The sequence below is a fragment of the Aotus nancymaae genome, unplaced genomic scaffold, assembly GCF_030222135.1.
Source record: "Aotus nancymaae isolate 86718 unplaced genomic scaffold, 86718_ANA_hifiasm-v0.15.2.pri h1tg000040l, whole genome shotgun sequence".
NCBI lineage: Eukaryota > Metazoa > Chordata > Mammalia > Primates > Aotidae > Aotus > Aotus nancymaae.
The window spans coordinates 60,221,472-60,239,275 of NW_026988454.1; the positions used below are offsets into that span (position 1 = coordinate 60,221,472).

The 17,804-nt window shown below is 44.5% G+C and overlaps 1 pseudogene; it reads right to left on the reverse strand.

Annotated features, from left to right (window-relative positions):
* Positions 1-9,651: 9,651 nt before the first annotated feature.
* Positions 9,652-11,968, reverse strand: LOC135268301 (histone-lysine N-methyltransferase SETMAR-like; annotated as a pseudogene).
* Positions 11,969-17,804: the final 5,836 nt, after the last annotated feature.

Genomic DNA, 17,804 nt, shown 5'->3' on the forward strand with positions numbered 1-17,804 from the left:
CCCAAAATGCTAGGATTACTGGCATGAGCCACCTCACCTGGCCTGTTTTTTCATTACGTCCTTAGAAGGCCAAAGAGTAAGTGCCCAGGCCTAGAACTCTAATATTTTTCCTTTTTATCTATCCTAGCTCCCCAATTCATCTCCAACAGTTTTGTGGCTTTAAATATTATCTATATGTGGACAATCCTCAAATTTGTACTGTTAGCTGAGATCATTCTCTTGCATTCAAGACTCCAGGTGCCTACTTAATATCTTCACTTGGGTATCCAACAGAAATCTAAAAGCTAATAGGACCAAAACCCAGCTCCCAGTCTCATCCCCACACCCAAATGCATTCCTCCCACAGTATTCCTTATTTCAGTTAATGGCTCTTCCACCCTTCCTGTTACTTGGGTCAGATATCTTAGAGATATCCTCAGTTTCTCCCTTTCTGTCTTACCTGGGATTACAGGCACCCACCACCACTCCTGGCTAATTTTTGTATTTTTAGTAGAGATGGGGTTTTACCATGTTGGTCAGGCTGGTCTTGAACTCTTGACCTCAGGTGATCCACCCGCCTCAGCCTCCCAAAGTTCTGGGATTACAGGTGTGAGCCACCACCCCTGGCCCCTTACCTTTTTTTTTTTTTTTTTTTGAGACAGAGTCTTGCTGTGTCGCCCAGGCTGGAGTGCAGTGGTGCGATCTCAGCTCACTGCAACCTCCTAGGTCAAGTGATTGCCGCCTCAACCTCCAAAGGCTGAGTAGCTGGGACTACAGGTGTGCGCCACCATGCCCGACTAATTTTTTGTATTTTTAGTAGAGATGGGGTTTCACCGTGTTAGCCCAGGATATCTGGATCTCCTGACCTCATGATCTGCCCTCCTCAGCCTCCTGAAGTGCTGGGATTACAGGTGTGAGCCACCGCGCCGGCCTACTCCCTTACCTTTCTTTAGGTTATCCTCAGGACAATAGCCAGAGTGATCCTATTAAATCATAAATCAAATTCTGTTACTACTCTACTTAAAACCCTCCCAAGGCTACCCACACCTTATGTTAGAGCTTAAAGCCAAAATCCTTTCAATGGCCTGTGAGGCCTTCTGCATCTGACCTCATGTACATTGCTGACCTCGTCTCCCACCACCTTCCTCCTTTCTCTCTTGGTTCAGCCATACTGGCCTCCTTGCCATTCCAGGATGAGGTCTCTGGAAACCTCAGATGACATCTTGCCTTAGGACTTTTGCACACCTTCTTCCCCCTATCTGGAATCCTCTTCCCTCAGCTGACCATGTGATTCGTTTCCATACTTCAGGTTTTCACACAAATGTCACTTTCTCAGGCCTTCTCTTAGCTATCCTATTTTAAATTAACCCCCTATGTGATGGCATGTGCCTCTAGTCCCAGTTACTTAGGACTCTGAGGCAGGAGAATTGCTTGAATCCAGAAGTTTGAGACCAGCCTGGGCAAGAGAATATTTTAAATCTAGCCTAAAAAATTTTTTTAATAAATTAAATTAAATGTCCTCAAAATTTTCAATTTTTCTTCACAACACTAATCATCTATTTTTTGCCTATTTAACTCTTCTGTCTACTCCCACTAGGATGGGAACCCTATCAGGGTAAAAATCATGTTTATTGTACTGCTGTATCCTGTGCCTAGAACTGTGACCAGCACATAGTAGGTTCTGAATAAATAAGAGTTGAGAATGGAATAAATTTACATGTACAGAGATATTCATGCAGCTTTATTTGTATGATACCAAAAGATGAAAACAATCATTTTCCATCAGTATAATTATTTTTTAGTTTATTTTTGAGATGGAGTCTTGCTCTGTCACCAGGCTGGAGTGCAGTGGTGCGATCTCGGCTCAGTGCAACCTCTGCCTCCCGGGTTCAAGCAATTCTGCCTCAACCTCCCAAGTAGCTGAGACTACAGGTGCCCGCCAGCCTGCCTGGCTAATTTTTTGTATTTTAGTAGAGATGGTGTTTCACCATGTTGTCCAGGATAGTCTCGATCTCCTGACCTCGTGATCCGCCCAGCTCGGCCTCCCAAAGTGCTGGGATTGCAGGTTTGAGCCACTGTGCCCAGCCTATTTATTTAATTATTAATTGAGACAGGGTCTTGCTCTGTCACCCAGGCTGGAATGCATTGGCACTATCTTGGCTTACTGTAGCCTTGAACTCCCAGGCTTAAGCAATCCTCCCACCTCAGCCCTCTAATTGTTGTATTTTTTGTAGAGACGGAGTTTCTCCATTTTAGCCAGGCTGGTCTTGAACTTCCGACCGCAGGTGATCCACCCACCTTGGCCTCCCAATATGCTAGGATTACAGGTGTGGGCCACCAGGCCTGGCCCCATCAATGTTTTTATTAATTTTTATTTTATTTCACTTTTTGGGATGGAGTCTCGCTCTATTGCCCAGACTGGAGTGCAGTGGCCTGAACTCAGCTCACGCATCTGCCTCCTGAGTTCAAGCGATTCTCCTGCCTTAGTCTCCCAAGTAGCTGGGACTACAGGCGTGTGCCACCACACCCAGCTAAGTTTTTGTATTTTTAGTAGAGATGCAGTTTCACTGCGTTAGCCAGGATGGTCTCCATCTCCTGACCTTTGTGATCTGCCTGCCTCAGCCTCCCAAAGTGCTGGGATTACAGGCGTGAGCCACTGCGCCCAGTGAAACATCCTTATTTCTGAAGACAGGGACACAGAGAAGATGCTGAACAAAGAGGCCTTGTGACTGGGCTCGGTGTCTCCTGCCTGTAATCCCAGCACTTTGGGAGGGCAAGGTAAATGGATCAATTGAGATCAGGAGTTCAAGACCAGCCTAGTCAACAAGGTGAAACCTTGTCTCTACTAAAAAAAAAATAGAAAAAATTAGCAGGGTGTCGTGGCACGTGCCTGTAATCCCAGCTACTCTGGAGGCTGAAGCAGGAGAATCGCTGGAACTTGGGAGGCAGAGGTTGCAGTGAGCTGAGAGCATGCCACTGCACCCCAGCCTGGGTGACAGAGCAAGACAACTCCATCTCAAAAAGAAAAACAACAACCACAACCAAAAAAGAGGTCTTGCTGAATTTTCCTCCAACATATTACCATTAGATCATACCCCCTTTGTCTGTTCATGATGATCTATTTCTTTATCAAATCTAGCATTAAAAATACACAGGTTGGCTGGGCATGGTGGCTCATGCCTGTAATCTCAGTCCTTTCGGAGACCAAGCTGGGAGGATCACTTGAGCCCAGGAGTTTGAGATCAGCCCGGGCAACCTAGCAAGACCCCATCTCTACAAAAAGTTAAAAAATTAGCCACATCTGGTGACACATGCCTGTAGTCCCGGCTATTAGAGAGGCTAAGGCGGGAGGATTGCTTGAGCCCTGGAGGTCAAAGCTGCAGTGAGTTGAGATTGTGCCACTGCACTCCAGCCTGTGTGGCAGAGTGAGACCCTGTCTCAAACAACAGCAATGACAGCAAAACCAAAAAAAAGTACACAGGTGTACCCTCTTCTTCAAGTCTTATTTTTTTTTCTTTTTTGTTTGGAGATGGAGTCTTGCTCTGTCACCCAGGCTGGAGTGCAGTGGCATGATCTCAGCTCACTATAACCTCTGCCTTCCAGGTTCAAGGGATTCTCCTGCCTCAGCCACCTGAGTAGCTGGGATAACAGGTGTATACCACTACGTCTGGCTACTTTTTGTATTTTTAGTAGAGACGGGATTTCTCCATGTTGGCCAGGCTGGTTTTGAACTCCTGACCTCAGGTGATCTGCCCACTTCCACCTCCCAAAGTGCTGGGATTACAGGTGTGAGCCACTGCGCCCAGTCAGCCTTAATTTTTTTAATGAAGTCTCCTATGGCATGTAAAACTTATATTAAAGAAATTTGTGGCCAGGTGCAGTGGCTCACACCTGCAATCTCAGCTCTTTGGGAGGCCGAGGCGGGAGGATCACTACAGGTCAGGAGTTCGAGACCAGCCTGGCCAACATGGCAAAACCTTGTTTCTACTCAAAATACAAAAAATTAGCCAGGCAAGGTGGTGGGTGCCTGTAATCTCAGCTACTTGGGAGGCTGAGGCAGGAGAATCACTTGAACCCAGGAGGCGGAGGTTGCAGTGAGCTGAGATCACACCACTGCACTTCAGCCTGGGCGGCAGAGCAAGATTCCATCTCAAAAAAAGAAAAAAGAAAAAAAATTGTATGTTTTTCCTTTGTTAATCTGTCCTTTGTTATAGGGGCCTCAGCCATGAACCTAAGATAGGAAGGAAAGCTATTTCTTTTATCTTACACTTGGTTGTATGTGTGTGTGTGTGTGTGCATGCATATGTAAAGATTTGTATCTACCAATTCAATTATTATTATTTTTAATAGGATTGTCACGGGATATGGTGGCTCACGCTTATAATCCCAGCACTTTGGGAGGCTGAGGCGGGCAAATCATGAGGTCAGGAGTTCGAGACCATCCTGGCTAACATGGTGAAACCCCATCTCTACTAAAATACAAAAAATTAGCTAGGCATGGTGGCACGTGCTTGTAGTCCCAGCTACTCGGAGGCTGAGGCAGAGGAATTGCTTGGACCCAGGAGGTGGAGGTTGCAGTGAGCTGAGATCACACCATTGCACTTCAGCCTGGGTGACAGAGCAAGACTCCATCTCAAAAAAAACCAAAAAGATTGTCCAGGCTTTCTATTTATTCTTTAATCACCATATATTTGTGTGTGTGTGTGTGTGTGTGTGTATAATTTTTTGTATATATAATTAACAAGGATAAGACAATGCCAATAGTAAGTAGTGAAGCAAGTGCCCATATACATATATACATATATTTTTAGAGACGAGAATCTAGCTATGTTGCCCAGGACAGTCTTGAACTCCTGGGCTCAAGGTATCTACCAGTCTTGGTCTCCCAGAGTGCTGGGATTACAGGCAAGAGCCACCACACCCAGCCTCTCATTTTACTGTCATTCAGTTTATTTTGTTGTGCATTTCTGATTTCTTTAGCTGGATGCTGAGTTTATCAATTTTTTTATTTCTAATTTTAAAAATATATATATATATATTTTCTTTTTTTTTCCTTAACCACAAGTTTGCTTTGATTAAAATATATCTTTTTATAAACAGGGTCATGCTCTGTCACCCAGGCTGGAGCGCATGAAATAGATGCCTCTGTGTGTATGTGTGTGTGTATGTGTGTGTATTTGAGACAAGGTTTCACTTTGTCACCCAGACTGGAGTACAGTGGCACAATCTTGACACACTGCAGCTTCTACCTCCTGGGCTCAAGCCATCCTTCCATCTCAGCCCCACAAGTAGCAGGGACTACAGGTGCATATCACCATACCCAGCTAATTTTTAAATATTTTTTGTAGAGACAGGTTCTTGCCATGTTGTCCAGGCTGGTCTCAAACTCCTGGGATCAAGCGATCCTCCTGCCTCAAACTCCTAAATTGCTAGGATTACAGGCATGAGCCCCTGTGCTGAGCCTTGATTACACTTTTTTATTAAAACATTTTGTTGTTTTTCTAAGGATGGGGTTTTGCCATATTGCCCAGGCTAGTCTCAAACTCCTGGCCTCAAGTGATCCTCCTGCCTCAGCCTTTCTAGTAGCTGGTATTACAGGCATGAGTCACAGCACCTGGCCTGATTTTTATTTTTTCAATGCAAACACTGAAGACTAAACAGTTCCCTCTAAGGATGGCTTAAACTGTACCCCACAAGGGTTTCCAATACTATTGTTTAGACCACAGTTGAGATCGCTGTTGCAGATTGGTTTATGGCAAGTAAACTAAATTTGTTGGCACTTACTCTCTATAGGTGATAATCACTTTAGGAAGTAAAAAACCTGCAAGAGATACTGCTCACTTCCTTCCTTCTACCCATTAGGTAAAGTAAACCTATGGCATATTTTAGTTGTGATTCATTTCCTCAAGTTGTATAAACCTAATATTCCTTGTTATAAGGATCTTAGAATCAATAAGGATAAGACAGTGCTAATAATAAGTAGTGAAGCAAGGGACCCAAAACATGAACACTGAAGATAAACAGTCCCAGCTCCAAGATATTTACTTAAGTAGCAAGGAGTACATCAAGGAAAATGGCAGCTTTCTTCATGAATGTGCTTTTAACTTGTTCTCTACCCTAGCGTGAAGGATGAACTAAAAATTATAGCTTACTAGTAAAATGAAAAGGAAGAATTCTTTGGCCAGAAGTATTTTTGGCTCTTTGAATCATGTGATTTAGAATGTTCTCAAGGGCAGCTTTTCATGTTTTGTGTAATTATAGTCAAGGCTGGAATCTATAATTTGTTCTAATTTTCCATGAGTATTCCCCTTGCCACTATTCACTCTTTGCTATTCCACAGTTTTTTTTTTTGAAATGGAATTTCACTCTGTCAGCCAGGTTGGAGGGCAATGGCGCAATCTCGGCTCACTACAACCTCCCCCTCCCGGGTTCAAGAGTTTCTCCTCCCGAGTAGCTGGGATTACAGGTGTCTGCCACTACAACCAGCTAATTTTTGTATATTTAGTAGAGACAGGGTTTCACCATGTTGACCAAGCTAGTTTTGAACTCCTGACCTCAGGTGATCCACCCACCTTGGCCTCCCAAAGTGCTGGGATTACAGGCATGAGCCACCGCGCCTGGCCATATTCCATAATTTCTAAGATCCATATTTGGGTGTATATAGTACAGGTAACCAGGAAACTTGAGAGATTTTTTTGTTGTTTGTCTGTTAGTGTTATAAAGACCCAGAAGAATGAGGGAGGATTGCATTCATTTATATATCGTGTATTTATACTAGGTTGAACCATATGAAATTGCTGATCTTTGACCATTTTTATTTCATTATATTGTATTATTTATTTGTGACAGGGTCTGGCTCTGTCACCCAGGCTGGAGTGCAGTGGCAGGACCATGGTCCTCTGCAGCCTTGACAGCCTGGGTCAAGTGATCCTCCCACGTCCACCTCCCAAGTAGATGGAACTACACCACGCCTGGCTAATTTTTAAAAATTTTTTTGTAGAGATGAGGTTTCATCATTTTGGCCAGGCTAGTCTTGAACACCTGGACTCAAGCCATCTCCCCACCTCGGCCTCCCAAAGTGCTGGGATTACAGGCCTGAGGCACTGTGCCCAGTCTTCAACTATGTTTTAATTTCTTTATTTTTGAGATATGGTCTCCCCCTGTTCCCCAGGCTAGAGTGCAGTGGTGCAATCATGGCTCACTGCAGCCCTGACCTTCTAGGCATAATTGATCCTCCTGCCTCAGTCTCCCGAGTAGCTGGGATTACAAGTGTGCCACCATACCTGGCTAATTTTTGTATTTTTTGTAGAGACAGGTTCTTGCCATGTTACCTGGGTTGATCTTGAACTCCTGAACTCAAGCAATCTGCCGCCTCAGCCTCCCAAAGTTCTGGGATTACAGGTGTGAGTCACTGTGCCTGGCCAACCATTTTTAACCTATGGCTCAACCTTGTACAATTAGAAGCAAATCCTAGGTCATGGTCATGAAAACTCCCTTTTCTGCTAAGAGAAAGAAAAATTGGAGAAAATTAAAGTAGTTGTGTCTTATGTTGATCACTTAAAATTCAAGGCTATGAACTTTTCCCCCTCTTTTCTTTCTTTCTTCCTTCCTTTCTTTCCTTCCTTCCTTCCTTTGTTTTTTAAGTCTCTGAGGGCAGGCAAAATATTGAACTTTGGATAAGCAGGTAAAGTCTTATCAGGAAATAAGCCTTTGCTTTGCTTTGAGTCTAAAGGGAAAGACTGGTGATATTGCAAATTCTTGGCACACTGTGAGATGGGCTTTGTTTTGTATTGAGCACCTGGGAAAAAAAGGACTGATATAGGGAGTAGGAAAGAGTACAGAAAAAAACAATATTGCCAGGTGCAGTGGCTCACGTCTGTAATCCAGCACTTTGGGAGGCCGAGGCAGGCAGATCACCTGAGGTCACGAGTTCAAGATCAGCCTGTCCAACATGGTGAAACCCCATCTCTACTAAAAATACAAAAAAAGTAGCTGGGTGTGGTGGCAGGTGCCTGTAATCCCAGCTACTTGGGAGACTCACTTGAACCTGGGAGGCGAAGGTTGCAATGAGCTGAGATGGAGCCACTGAACTCCAGCCTGGGCTACAAAGTGAGACTCCGTCTCCAAAAAAAAAAAAGAAAAAGAAAAAGAAAAAGAAAAGAAAGAAGAAAAAAATCAATATCACAAAGAACCAAGTTAAATTCACTATTCATTTTTACCCAGCCTTGTCACATGAAGAACCAAGACTGTTGCTGTCTCAATAATCTCAAATGAGAATGAGGCCAGCTGTTCTAGAATGCAAACTAATAATACTGTCAGCGCCAACCTGCCCCAGAGTGGTTTTGCTGCTGATTGTATACTGTCCTGTTCTCTGGCATCATGTGCTTCTAGCATTTGGTCTTGCTGTGCATTCGTTTTCTGTGTGTATTGCAATGAAATCCACATTCTTAGAAATTTATAGACCTGATGTTTTCAATGAAACCCATATTCTTAGAAATTTACAGAGCTGATGTTTTCAATGAAACCCACATTCTTAGAAATTTACACAGCTGATTTTTGCCATAATGAGTAAATGCTACCCCTGTCCTCCATTTATACAATACCGGAAGGACTTTTTTTTTTTTTGACAGTCTTGCACTGTTGCCCAGGTTGGAGTACAGTGAGTGTCCTGCCAGGGGGCTGTGATGCTCTGAGGAGAAAGCTGTCCCTCTGTGCACAGGCATGCTCTTGGCTGGCAGACTCTCCACCAGGGTCCCTAGCCAGGTAATTGGAATCAGTGGAAGGACTTTTTAGATATTTGCCGTGGATCATGTTGCTGGCGGCAGCCACTGCTCACCACATTGCCCTTGCTGCACTTCTGTGTGGGTGAAGTGGAGTGGCAATGAGAAAACACATCAACATGTCTATATCACACAAGAGTCCCCAACCCCTGGGCCACAGACAGGTACTGGTCTGTGGCCTGTTAGAGAACTGAGCTGCACAGCAGGAGGTGAGCAGTGGGTGAGCAAGCATTACTGCCTGAGCTCTGCTTCCTGTCAGATCAGTGGAGGCATTCGATTCTCATAGGAGTGAGAACCCTATTGTGAACTACGCATGCGAGGGATCTAGGTTTTGAGGTCTTTATGAGTATCTAATGCCTGATGATCTGAGGTCGAACAGTTTCATCCCAAAATGATCCCCAACGCTGTGGAAAAACTGTCTTCCAGGAAACTGGTCCCTGGTGCCAAAAAGGTTGGGGACTACTGATATAACATGTAACTTTGTATGTATATGTATACATATAGGTGTGTGTGTATATGTATATATATATATATGTAAGCATATAGCATGTAGGTGCAAAAGTAATTGTGCCAAGTACATTTTTTTTTTTTTTGAGACGGAGTCCTGCTCTGTTGCCCAGGCTAGAGTGCAGTGACACAATCTCAGCTCACTGCAATCTCCACCTCCTGGGTTCAAGAGATTCTCCTGTCTCAGCCTCTGGAGTAACTGGGACTACATGTGTGTGCTACCACACCCAGCTTAAGTTTTCTGTATTTTTAGTAGAGATAAGTTTTCACCATGTTGGCCAGGCTGGTCGCAAACTCCTAACCTCACATTATCTGCCTGCCTCAGCCTCCCAAAGTACTGGGATTACTGCGTGAGCCGTTGCACCCAGCCTCAAACCCATCTTTATTAATCAAAATGGGAACCATTACAATCAACACATTTTTGCCAATGAGAAATAAATTTGTTTATTCCTGTATCATAAAAAGCTGTACTTTGGGATTCAATTAACTCTTGGAAAGCATTTTCTGCATCTGAGCCAGGAAAATAGGGTCTGGAGGCAGGGAACGTAAGGCCAATTCACACTTCAGCTATAACAGGAAATATCCTCTCCATAGGGCATACACTGGAAACGACTTTGTAACTTTACTTCATCCTCCCTTTTCACATAACATACCTGAAGTAACCAATGGAATCCTCTAGAGGTTATTTAAACTCCCAGAAATTCTGTAACAGGGCTTTTGAGCCCCTATGCCCAGGCCCATTCCCACACTGTGGAGTGTACTTTCATTTTCAATAAAATCCTTCATTCGGCCAGGCATAGTGGCTCATGCCTATAATCCCAGCATTTTGGGAGGCCAAGGTGGGCAGATAACAAGGTCAGGAGATCAAGACTATACTGGCTAACACGTTGAAACCCTGTCTCTACTAAAACTAAAAAAAATAATAATAATTAGCTGGGTGTGGTGGCACGCACCTATAGTCCCAGCTACTAGGGAGGCTGAGACAGGAGAATCACTTGAACCCGGGAGGCAGAGGTGGCAGTGAGCTGAGATTGTGCCACTGCACTCCAACCTGGGCAACAGAGCAAGACTCTGTCTCTAAATAAATAAGTAAATAAACAAAACAACCCTTCATTCCTTCCTTACTTTGTGTTTTGTCCAATTCTTTGTTCAAGACACTAAGAATCTGGACACCCTCCACTGTTAACACATCCTGCTGGTTGTGGAAGCATTTTCCCTGCAAAGAGCTGTCAAGATGCTTGAAGAAGTGGTAGGTGGTTGGTGAGAGGTCAAGTGAATATGGTGGATGATGCAAAACTTTGTAGCCCAATTCGTTCTATTTTTTTTTTTTTGGTCAAAAAAAAAGACAAAGTCTTGCTCTTGTGGCCCAGGCTGTAGTGCAATAGCGCTATCTTGGCTCACTGCAATCTCTGCCTCCTGGGTTCAAACGATTCTCCTGCCTCAGCCTCCTGAGTAGCTGGGATTATAGGCACCTGCCACCACGCCCAGCTAATTTTTGTATATTTTAGTACAGATGGAGTTTCACCATGTTGGCCAGGCTGGTCTCACACTCCTGACCTTAGGCGATCTGCCTGCTTTGGACTCCCAAAGTGCTGAGATTACAGGTGTGAGCCACCGTGCCCGGCCCAATTTTGAAGTGTTGGTTGTTCATGTGGTCGGATGTTTTCATGGAGAATTGGGCCCTTTTTTTGACCAATGCTGGCTGCAGCCTTTGCGTTTTTGGTGCATCTCGTTGATTTGCTCAGATAGAATGGTTTTGCCTGGACTCAGAAAGCTGTAATAGATCAGACTGGCAGCAGACCACCTAACAGTGACCAGGACCTTTTTTGGGTGCAAGTTTGGCTTTGGGAAGTGTTTTGGAGCTTCTTCACTTGGTCCAACCACTGACCTGATCGTCCCAGGTTGTCATATAAATCCACATTTCGTCACACGTCACAATCTGATTGAGAAATGGGCCAGGCGTGGTGGCACATGCCTGTAGTCCCACCTACTCGGGAGGCTGGGGTGGGAGGATCGCTTGAGCCCAGGAGTTCTGGGCTGTAGTGCACTATGCTGGGTGTCCGCACTAAGTTTGGCATCGATAGGGTGACCTCTCAGGAGCGGGGGACCACCAGGTTGCCTAAGGAGGGGTGAACCGACCCAGGTCGGAAAGGGAGCAGGTCAAAACTCCTGTGCTAGCCAGTAGTGGGATCGCGCCTGTGAATAGCCACTGCACTCCAGCCTGGGTAACATGGCGAGACCCCCTCTCTTAAAAAAAAGAGAGAGAAATGGTTTGTTGTTGCACAGAGTAAGAGTAGATGGCACTTCAAAACAAAGATTTTTTTGATTTTCGCTCAGCTCATGAGGAGCTAGTTATCAAGCTTTTTTACCTTTCCAATGTGCTTCAAATGCTGAACGACTGTAGAAAGGTCGACACTGAGTTCTTCCACAACTTCTCCTGTAGTTGTAAGAGGATCAGCTTTGATGATTGCTTTCAACTGCTCGCCCTCAACTTCTGATGGCCGGCTGCTATGCTCCTCATCTTCAAGGCTCTTGTGTCCTTTGCAAAACTTCTTGAACCACCACTGCGCTGTACCTTCCTTAACAGTTCCTGGGCCAAATGTGTTTTTGATGTTGTGAGTTGTCTTCTCTGTTTTACCATCCATTTTGAACTTGAACAAGAAAATCGCTCAAATTTGTTTTTTGTCTAACATCATTTCCATGGTCTAAAATAAATATAAAATAGGGCTGGGCATGGTGGTGCATGCCTGTAATCCCAGCAACTTTGGGAGGCCGAGGCGGTGGACCACGAGGTCAGGAGTTTGAGACCAGCCTGGCCAAAATGGTGAAACTCCGTCTCTACTGAAAATACAAAAATATTAGCTGGGCATGGCGGCGCGTGTCTGTAATCCCAGCTACTGGGGAGGCTGAGGCAGGAGAATCGCTTGAACCCAGGAGGTGGAGGTTGCAGTGAGCCGAAATCGTGCCACTGCACTCCAACCTGGTGATAGAGCAAGACTCCATCTCAAAATAAATAAATAAATAAATAAATAAACAAACAGCAAGTAATCATTAGCCAAAAAAATAAAGGGAGAAATGCACATTAAAGTGATGTATAACATAACCATATTTATTTAAGAATGTTTTCCAATAGTGAATAGCAAATTTCAACCATGCAAAAACCACAATTACTTTTGCACTGAACTTAACAAAATGAATTGTGTAAGCCCAGCAATCCATGGGTTAACAAGCCCTCCAAGTGATTCTGATGCATACTTGGCAGCTACAGCATCTGTCCTCCCTCAACCCCTCCCTCCAAACCTTCCTCCTTTCTTTTACTCCTTCTCCTCCTTCTCGCCCTAATTATCTTTCAAGAAGAGGGAACTGAATAAGTCTTTCCCACTGTTATGCACACATAAACTCAGTTATCTCAGAAAATCTGGAAAGGGCATTTAGCATTTTTTCTTCTTGGAGTTTAGGGATTGCAAAGTGCTTTTTTTGCAGGTGAAAATCAGATGATCAGGCTTAGTGAACCTAATTATAAGCTCCATTGCTTTTACAAGCCTCATTCTCTGTAGGCCCAAAAACCTATGGGAAAGAAGTTGAGTGATTTATCCCTGACACAGAAAGTTTTTGTTTTGTTTTGTTTTTTGAGATGGAGTCTTGCTCTGTCGCCCAGGCTGGAGTGCAGTGTCACAATTTCGGCTTGCAGCAACCTCAGACTGCTGGGTTCAGGCAATTCTCCTGCCTCAGCCTCCTGAGTAGCTGGGATTACAGGCACCTGCCACCACGCCCAGCTAATTTTTGTATATTTTAGTAGAGATGGAGTTTCACCATGTTGGCCAGGCTGGTCTCCAACTCCTGACCTCAGGTGATTCACCTGCCTCAGCCTCCCAAAGTGTTGGGATTACAGGCGTGAGCCACCATGCCCAGCCGCCCTGACACAGAAAGTTGTATGAAAACATAAATGACCTCAGATCTCTCCAACCCGAAGAACAGAAGGGGTTAAGCCTTCATCAGTTTGTAGATGTTTTCAGCAGGGTGCTCTTGGTCATGGATTGGAATAAACTCATTACGTATTACTCTCTGCAGGAAACACCTGGGATCCACATGGGTATATGTGTAAGCATTGTTTGTCCTCCTATTTGGGGAAGGGATATGGGTTACTCCCTTCAGCTGTCTCTTCAGAGGGCTTGGTGGGACGAGGTCAATTCTCTGGGCTTTCAGCTGTCAGGCTTCTCCTGTCATCTAGTCACTCTTGCTGGGTTTCCAGGTGAATCAAATGAGAAGCAAAAAGGCTAAAGAAGGTTCTTGAAATTACTCAGCTTGTAAGTGGCTGAGTTTTTGTTTTTAGTACAAAAAAATTATAATGAGGTAGAATTTACCTATGTTGTGGGTCAATGATAATATAAAGTTGTGCTGTCCAATGTGGTAGCTACTAGCCACATGTGGTTATCTTAAATTAATTGAGGTAAAAATTCAGTTCTGGCCAGGTGCAGTGGTTCGCACCTGTAATCCCAGCACTTTGGGAGGCAAAGGCAGGCAAATCATGAGGTCAGGGGTTTGAGACCAGCCTGGCCAATATGATGAAACTTTGTCTCTACTAAAAATGCAAAAATTAGCTGGGCGCCTGTAATCCCAGCTACTCAGGCTGAGGCAGGAAAATTGCTTGAACCCCGGCAGCAGAGGTTGCAGTGAGTCGAGATCGCACCACTGCACTCCAGCCTGGGTGACAGAGCAAGATTCCATCTCAAAAAAAAATAAAATTCAGTTCTTCATTTGCACTGACCACATTTCAAGTGCCCAGCAGCTGCACGTGGCTAGAGGCTATATAATGAAGTACTATATAATGAAGTACAGATACAGAATATTTCCATCACTGAGGGATGTTGGATGCATTGGTTGTCATATTATTATTTTTTCACTTTTTTTGGTGGGGGGATGGAGTTTCACTCTTGTTGCCCAGACTGGAGTGCAATGGTGCAACCTCAGCTCACCACAACCTCTGCCTCCCAGGTTCAAGTGATTCTCCTGCCTCAGCCCCCTGAGTAGCTGGGATTATAGGCATGCACCACCACACCTGGCTAATTTTTTTTATTTTTAGTAGAGACAGGGTTTCTCCATGTTGGTCAGGCTGGTCTCAAACTCCCAACCTCAGGTGATCTGCCCACCTTGGCCTCCCAAAGTGCTGAGATTATAGGCGTGAGTCACCATACCCAGCCTTTTTTTTTTTCCCCACCCAAATATCATCTTGAACTTTTTTTTTTTTTGAGACAGGGTCTCACTCTGTTGCCCAGGCTGGAGTGCAGTGGTGTGATCTCAACTCATTGCAACCTTTGCCTCCTGGGCTCAAGCGATCCTCCTATCTCAGTTTCCAAGTAATTGGGACCACAGGCACACACCACCATGCCCAGCTAATTTTTGTATTTTTTGTAGACACGGGTTTTCCCATGTCACCCAGGCTGGTCTCGAACTCCTGGCCTCAAGTGATTCTCCCATTTTGGCCTCCCAAAGTGCTGGGATTATAGCGATGAGCTACCATACCTGGTCCATTCAACTATTCTGTATTATTATTATTTTTTAAAGACAGCATCTTGGTATGTTGCCCAGCTAGTTAGAAAGTTAGAACTCAGGCTGGGCATGGTGGCTCATGCCTGTAATTCCAGCACTTTGGGAGGCTGAGCGGGCGGATCATGAGATCAAGAGATTGGGACTATCCTGGCCAACATGGTGAAACCCTATCTCTACTAAAAATACAAAAATAAGCTGGGTGTGGTGGTGCAACCCTGCAGTCCCAGCTACTCGGGAGGCTGAAGCAGGAGAATTGCTTGAACCTGGGAGGTGGAGGTTGCAGTGAGTTGAGATCGCACCACTGCACTCCAGCCTGGCAACAGCTAGACTCCGTCTCAAAAAAAAAAAAAAAAAAAGCTAGAACTCCTGGCCACAAGTGATTCTCCTGCCTCAGCCTCCCAAGTTGCTGGGATTACAGATGTGAACCACCATGAACGGCCATTGAACTATTCTTTGGTTAGTGAGCATTACATCCCTATGTGTTCCTGGCACTAGTGTAGTGCTGGGCTATTGCACTGCCCACTAGGAGCTACTGTCTAGAGGAGATAGTTACAGGAATTAACAATTTTAATGCCAAGTGATAAATGCTTTATGTTATGAAAGGACTTCTAGGAGCAGAAAGAAGAAAGAGTTGCTGGCCTGGCAGATTTTGAGAAGACTTCACAGAGAAGATAACATTTGAATTGGGGTTTGAAGGATGCATGAGTTTGCCAATGAACTAAGGCACCCCTGGCCACGTGAATAGCATGTACAAAGGCACAAAGGCATGAAATGGCTGGTGTGCTGGAGGCAGTGAGAAGTGCACTATGCCAAGGGAGGGAAGGTGAGCCTGGGGTGGTTAACAGGTAGTGTGTGCCTTTTTATTGAGATGGAGTTTTGTTCTTGTTGCCCAGGCTGGAGTGCAATAGCGTAATCTCAGATCACTATAACCTCCACCTCCTAGGTTCAAGCCATTCTCCTGCATCAGCCTCCTGAGTAGCTGGGATTATAGGCAAGCGCCACCATACCTGGCTAATTTTGTGTATATATATATATATATATATTTTAAGATGGGGTTTCACCATGTTGGCCAGGCTGATCTCGAACTTCTGACCTCAAGTGATCCACCCGCCTTGGCCTCCCAAAGTGCTGGGATTACAGGCATGAGCCACCGTGCCCGGCCTAATTTTGTATTTTTAGTAGAGACAGGGTTTCTCCATGTTGGTCAGGCTGGTCTCGAACTCCTGACCTTAGGTGATCTGCCTGCCTCAGCCTCCCAAAGTGCTGGGATTATAGGCATGAGCCATCATGATCACGTCTGGCTACCTTTTTAACAATTTTGAACTTTGCCTGACAGGTACTAGGGGCTGTTTAAAGTAGCCTCCTTCAAGCCCTGTGTACAATAGCAAAGACCTGGAACCAACCCAAATGCCCACCAATGATAGACTGGACAGGGAAAATGTGGTACATATACACCATGGAATACTATGCAGCCATAAAAAACGATGAGTTCATGTCCTTTGTAGGGACTTTGATGAGTCTGGAAAACATCATTCTCAGCAAACTGACACAAGAACAGAAAGCCAAACACCGCATGTTCTCACTCATAGGCGGGTGTTGAACAACGAGAACACGTGGACTCAGGGAGAGAAGCATTACACACTGGGGGCAGTTGTAGGGGACAGGGGAGAGACAGCGGGGGTGGGTGGGGAGGGAAGGGAGGGATAACATGGGGAGAAATGCCAGATATAGTATGCACCTAAAGTAAAATAAATACATTAAAAAAATAAAAAAAAAGTAGCCTCCTTCATACAGCTTTCATATACTAAATCCTATTAAACCTCTGGTGTGTTGTGTAGCTGAAGGTATCATTAAGGCATGTTATATGCTTAGCATTGGGCCTGGCACATGGCAGATGCAACAAATCTTGATTCCTGCCCCTGCTTCTTCCTTGTACTTTTGCTCTTCTTTTCTCTTAACAAGTTGCTACTTTTACCTGCTCGTCCACAGTGTATTTCTAAGTCTCTGAGAGTGGCCAATTTCTCTTCTCATTTCCCCAGCTATTAAGTCTGACACCCGCATTGATCTGGTCCTTCCAATAACAGTGGAGATGTCTACTTCAATTTACCTACTTTCTTTCCCCTGCCGTTTTCTCCTTCCTTTGAGATATACGACCTTTCTGCATATAACTTTACAAAGGGATGTTTCTGGTTTATATATTACTCTCCATGACATCCTATCATAAGACAGCATTATAAATGAACAATTTTCAGCAATAGTTTCTTTTTAACTTATATTTATTATTATTATTTATTAGAGACAGGGTCTCACTCTGTCTCCAGGTTGGGATACAGTGGTATGATCATAGCTCACTGTAACCTTGAAATCCTGGGCTCCAGCAATCCTCTTGCCTCAGCCTCCTGAGTAGCTGAGACTACAGGTGCACAGCACCATGCCCAGCTGATTTTTAAAATTTTCATAGACATGCACAGCCACAAGTGATCCTTCTGCCTTGACTTCCCAAAGTGCTGGGATTATGGGCATGAGCCACCATGCCTGGCCTTCTTTTTGAAAAGGGCATCTCTCATTTCTGAATGATTGCAGAGATTTCAGTCTTGAGTAAATGGGCCAGACAGATAATATGCTTTTAATTCTGATGGATTAATAACAGGCACCTAATTCATTCTAGGTCACCAACATTTAGGGCAAGCATAAAAATGGAGGCACATTCCAAGTATGTAAATGCTATAAATCAAGTTAACAGCTGTTAAAATATAATTTCTCTTTCTAAATTGATAAATATAACTTTGTAATGGGCCAAGAGAGGTAGCTCATGCCTGTAATCCCAGCACTTTGGGAGGCCGAGGTGGGCAGATCACATGAGGTCAGGAGTTCGAGACCAGCCTAGCCAACAAGATGAAACCCTCTCTCTACAAAAAATACAAAATTTAGCTGTAATCCCAGCTACTTGAGTGGCTGAGGCACAAGAATCACTTAAACCCAGGAGAT